This window comes from Corvus moneduloides, chromosome 6 (assembly GCF_009650955.1).
Source record: "Corvus moneduloides isolate bCorMon1 chromosome 6, bCorMon1.pri, whole genome shotgun sequence".
Taxonomy (NCBI): Eukaryota; Metazoa; Chordata; class Aves; order Passeriformes; family Corvidae; genus Corvus; species Corvus moneduloides.
Window position 1 is genome coordinate 3,909,232 of NC_045481.1, and position 6,000 is coordinate 3,915,231.

A 6,000-nucleotide genomic window follows, 5' to 3' on the forward strand; every position below is an offset into this window, starting at 1 on the left:
TTTTGCCTCGCCATTAAAACAAAACCCCCAAAATCCCGTTGGGATTCGATGTGGTGTTTTAAAAAAAATTAGAAGAATAAAAAAAAGAGGGAACTGCTAAATTGTTGGGCTTATCCTTCGTGAGGATGTTGGCAACTTGTGTTTGCTCTTTAAAAGAGAATGATGGAGGCAGATGTGGCACAGGCAGATCTACCCTGAAATGCAGCTGGAATTCACGTGTCTTATGTGTGTTCACGTGCATTACCCAAACCTACTCATGGGACAGGCTCCCCAAAAGCAGTGGGAGATGGTTTGTGAGGGGGCAGCACTGTTCTGAGCAGTTTGCAACCACTCCAGGGTCAGACAGAGCAGTGCTGAGGTTTCCAGGAGAGAATTCTGGCTGCCCTACAGTCACCCCTGGGTTTATTGGTGGGATTTATAGATGGGAAGTATTTCAGTGGGTGTTCTCATGTGAATTGGTTTTTAATGTTGATTTTGGTAAGTGCTGCATGAATTCGAAGGTACTTATTGCCCTCTCTCCCCGTGTCCCTCCATCGCGTATTTTAAATGAAGACGAAAACTTTTGCAAAGTTGTGAAAGCATCTTGTACATGAAAAGTGACAATGTCACAGGCAACCTCCACCTGGAAGACATTGAGTTGGGGGTTTTAGAGAACAAAATCCCCCTGATGTGTCCCCCAACATCTGCATTTGGGGGACTCATGAACCAAGGTGCCCACACTAAAGACGGCATCTCCAACTGGGATGCTAATGCTTGAACCCTGCCAAACCCTCACCATTTTTCCAGGGACTTCCAGGACTGGGAGCTTGGCGTGGCGCTACCTGAGCAAACAGGCAGCTGAAGTTCTCCCATCACACAGCGGGGAATGAAGACATCATTGTCAGTACCCTTGGAAAGGCTGTTTGGTTTGGATCTGCCTCATGGAGCCGGAGCGTTGCCCCTGCCAGGTGGCTGTGGGACACTGCCCTGCTCCACAGCCACCAAGGGCCCCACAGAGAGGTTGGAGAGTGCTGGTGGCATCACATTGTCCCTTCTACAGGAGCATTTGAGTGTTCTTGGGTGTTCTAGAGTTGTAACACATCACTGCTGGTCAGATAGAGCAGCAGCTAGCTGAAATTTGGGGAAAAAGCATGTAGGAGGAGCTTGAGTGAGTTTGGGTGGTTTTGGGGGTCTTTCCTGTCATGTTCTTTGATTTAGTAGTAAAGCCACTTAAAAAAAAATCTGAAGGACTCCTCTGCTCATGAAGTCCAAGGAGGATCTGCTGACCTGCTTCATTTGCCTGCCCAAATTTTTTCCTAAAATTTATTATTTTTCCCTGCTGCCTCTTGACATTCCTGTTATAGTCAAAGTTGAACTTCTCGATAAAGGTTTTTTTTGAAACAGAGTGAAAACAAAGAATGAGTATAAATTGGAATCCCTTCATTCACATGAGTGGAGCTGGGGGAATTTGTGCTGGTGGAGTGCTGGTTGGAGAGCGTGCTGTGATGGACAGCATCCATCCATCCATCCATCCATCCATCCATCCTTCACAGCCTGCTTCTAACAAACCGGAGATTTTGCCTTTTGTGGGGTTGAACAAACCCAAGGCAAACATACTCGTTCCCAGTGAGTTTTATCAGTAAATCCTTGATGGTGCCATTCAAAACTGGGCTTTGCTGGTGAGTGAAGTAGAGACACAGTAGTCTTGAGGAAGATGAAGGTCAGCCCAGATACCTGGTGTACACGAGGGTTGCCATTATTGGAGAAAGTGAAGTTCCTTGTAAGTGATTATTTCCAGCATCTGGGAGAGAACAAGTCAGAATTTACTACTCAGTTACAAGCTGTGGTTTGGCATTGATAAAATGAGATTCTTTTAGAAATCCACAATCATAATTTTGATCTTTAAACTTAATTGAACTAATTCAATTAGACCATGCCAGTCTTGCATTTGATTGAAGACTGCAGCTTGGTTTTGCTAGAAGGTAAGAGTGAACCATGGATAATTCTGACTAGATATGAAAGAGGATTTTTCTCTCTTGTGGGGGCCCAGGAGGGAGGTCGGAGCCTCCTTTGGCTCAGTCTATCAGCTTATGCTGATATTTGATCAATACACCCTGCTCACCCATCACATTGACTCTCCTCCAGACCTACTGAGACCTGTTTTCTGTCACATAAAAATTGGAATCTGTGACATGACATGAAGAGGATTCAGCTTCTTCACTTGCTGTTTTTTAGGACCGTTTGGGCAACGGTCACGTTCAAATAAACTTATTTGCAGAAAACATGAGAAATGTGGTCAGTATGGGCTACATGTTTTGTCCTCAATTTCTGAAGGCAGTGTCCTATCGAGGTCCCTGGCACATGAGTGACCTCAAATATCATTGAAAATGTTTGGGTTCATTGTGCTTTTAAATTCAGTGACATCATTCATAACACTTTAATTCTTCCAGTTGTCCCTGGTGCTAAAAGCAACCAGTTTGAAGAAACCCCGGGGACCCCTAAATACCCCCTTTTTTTCCCTCTCCCAACTGGGATCTAGCTTTTTACCATTTCCTTAATATTTGCAGCTAGAAATACAGCTTAAGTGGCATTATGCTAAGTAATTATTCTTACAGGATGTGAAATGAAACAAATTTTGCACAGCATGAAATTATTCCTGCCATGGATGGCGTTCAGTGGCAGATTTCTCCGTTTGGACCATAAACAAGGCTCGGTGGCAGTGACACAACGTGGAGCCGGAGGAGGGGGGGTGAGCGGGCAGGAAAACACTACCAAAGGTAAGTCCTTGTAGCAAAAAACCATTTTTTTGGCTGGATCAAATATTAAACCTGCTACTACAAATTTCACGCTTTGCATTCCTAACGCAGATGCCAAGGGATGATGCCAAAAATTAATTGGAAATAATATTCCTTGCCTTTGTGTGCTGCATCCAGCAGAGGGCACAACGGATAAGTGATGGGTGCGACGCCGGATCCGCCACCGCTGATAAGGCTGTTCGGAATTTTTTTCTGCAAAAAATATGTAGCAACATGCTTTGGTGCCTATTTCCATTCGGGGATGTGGTCTGGAATGGAGGGTTTAGATTTATAACTCTTCCTCTCTCCCCATCCCCATCCATACGTAGGAGACTCCAGTGTTTTGCCCATTTTATGTTTCGTTAAAGCGCTGGGGTTGGTTTGTTGAAGTGTGGGGGAGCTGGTTTGGTCTTTGGGTGATAACTTCAATTAGAAATTCAGATTTTGGCTGCTGATAGGGAGAGGATGCATCTTGTGGTGGCATGTTCTTCCAGCAGTATTTTTATGTGGGTTTCTGTGGGTAAATAAAAATGTTACAGAGTGAAAAAAAAACAAACCCCAAAGCAAAATGGGTTGAAGACAATTATAAGGAGGGGAATATTGTCCCTTTTATTTATGGAAAAACGTGAGTCACTGGCTTATATATAACAAGAAGAGAAAGTTTCCCATTAGTTTCACACACTATACAATAAATCCTGTGATTGCACTAAGCAGGAGATAGGTGGGGAGAAGATGTGAGAGAAGCCTAAACCAACAGATTTTTAAAGAAATTTGCTATTATTTGCCTTCAGTGAATTATGCAATTAGAAAAGTGGACCGCAACAGTGCTTTCACTAGTGCAGAGAGGAGAGATATTCCTAAGTACAGCCAGTATTCAGAAACACATCCCCCAGGAACAAGCACAACCCTTAAATCAGCCCCTTTGTTTAGGGGAGAATTTTTTTCATAAATAATACAGATCAGAAAAAAACCCCAGTTAACATGTTCTTCCCACCCATCCTCGTTTGGAAAGCCTGATTCTTCAAATTATTCCCACTGCTTCCAGCCCCCTTTGCACTAGTGGGATGAAGTGGGAAGGAAGGAAGAGAGGGAAACGTGTGTGAGGAGAAATACAACAGCACAGTCTTTCTCAAACAACTGAAAAATGTATTTCACGCTGGTTCCTTCCAGTTTCACAACATCTAAATAGATGCTGCCTTGGAACAAGTCAACATTTGATGCAAACAACCTCAGAGCTCAATCTGTGCAAGAAAAAAAAGGAGTCTGTTTTCATGTTCTAGTCTCTCCCTATCTTGTTTCAGGGTTTTTGTTTAAATCAACACTTTCCAACTGTGTAGATTTTAGCTGGCGGTTTTTTTCTCTTGCTTGTTTGTTTTGGAGAGGAGGGGGGTTGTAATTTCCCAACGTATGGGAGATAAATGAGATGTTTAAAGCGCCTCAGTGGAGTGGCATAAAAGCTGGGAAATCAGAGAGATTGTAAAGCTATGTTTGTTTTAGAAATAAAATAAAATAAATCAAGCAAGAGCAGGTTAGAGCTGCTAATACTGAGCTGATTAAGAGCAGCAGTTACATAAAAAGCAGCTAGAGTCCATATTGTAAGTAAGTATTATTGCAGCCATGAGAAATGCAGCTCCAGAGCTTTTAAGGGCTGGTGTGAGTTGGTTTTTTTTTTAATGTGAATTAAGTGCTGATGAAAGGTATGGGATTGACAGCTCTGCAAACTCAGTGTTGCTGTTTAATCACGTAACCCGGGGTAGTGCCTACAAGACCTGCAGGGGCAAGTTGTCCCAGACCTCTGTTGGCTCTGTTTTTAGGGACAGAGATCACTGAGTCCCCAGTTCAGGCTAGGAGGGTCCGGGATCCATTTCTAGATCTCTACAAGAAAAAAGCATCCACAAATTTGTGAAGCTGGGAAGTGGTGGAGTCCCCATCCCTGGAGGGATTTAAAAGCTGTGTGGATGTGGCACTTGGGGACATGGGTTAGTGGTGGGTTTGGCAGTGCTCAGTGATGGTTGAACTCAATGATCTGAGAGGGCTTTTCCAACCTAAACAATCCGTGATTCCAGCTCGTGCAATCCAAAGCCATTGTGCAACCAACTGAGCTGTCCCAAATGCCTCCCACACCTCTGCCAAGCTTGGGGCTGGTGAGAAGTGGAAACCCCCAGCTCCAACGAGGCAGGAAAGCAAAGGATGCTGCTGTTCTGGTGGGACTGAACCAAAACACCCCTGGGAACTGGATGTGCAGGATCTGAGGAGGAGGGAAGGCTGCTCTTCCCCTGGGTTTCACCCAGTATGTTGGAAATGTGCAGCAGCCCTGGCAGGTAATTCCTTTTCCCTTTAGAGAGAGTAAAAGCCACGGGGATTGGCTGAACCCATTGAGGGAGGTTTGGTGTCGGCTTCCTTTGGAGGAACAGGGTGGCTGCTTTCCACAAGCTCATGGCAGGTTGATGGTAGTGGATATTTCTACGACTCACAAGGCAATGGTAAGCAGGAATTCCCACGGGGAATTATGAAAATTATTAGAAGTCAGTTTAGATTAGACTAAGTCACTTTTTTTCTGCTATTGAAGCATTTCTTTGCCATGCTCCACTCACCAGAAGTGGAATAATTTGCCCTGTTTGGAGCATTATTTAAACCTTTTGGTTTCAAAGGCTTCTTCTTCATAGAACCATTTCAAAATGGAAACTGTCTGTGTTCAAAATGAGAAGTAGTACATTTTGTTTTTTAAAAAAACCCAAAAACTTAACCCCTGAATTTTCAGTCCTAAAGTCTGAAAACATAAAATCATGATAAACATATGCTTGGTAGAAAAAAAAATCACATCTCTGCAGGTTCCACTGGAACTTCCTACAGTTCCCTCTGTTTCCTCTGCTTCACTGATGTCTCCTGGAAAACAGGACATATCCTGCCCTCCAATTCCCCCTTGCATGATCCCCTTTGCATCTCAGCCTTTCCCAGGGAAGACTCTCCTGGAAGGGCTGCATCCCAGCCAGCGCAGCACCAGGTGATCCATCCCATCCTAAGGCAGCAATCCTGGAGGAATCAAGGGGATGGGGTGAGTGGTTGGGGTCCCCTTCTGTCAGTCCATGCTGGAGGAAGCCCAGGTTGGCAGCTCAGGCATTGGCATCCACAGTGTGGGAAAGCCCACATGAGGTGGCAAAACCTTCTGCAGCTGGAATTTGCATTTTCTGACTGCAAACAAGGAAATAACTCCTTTTAACTCTCT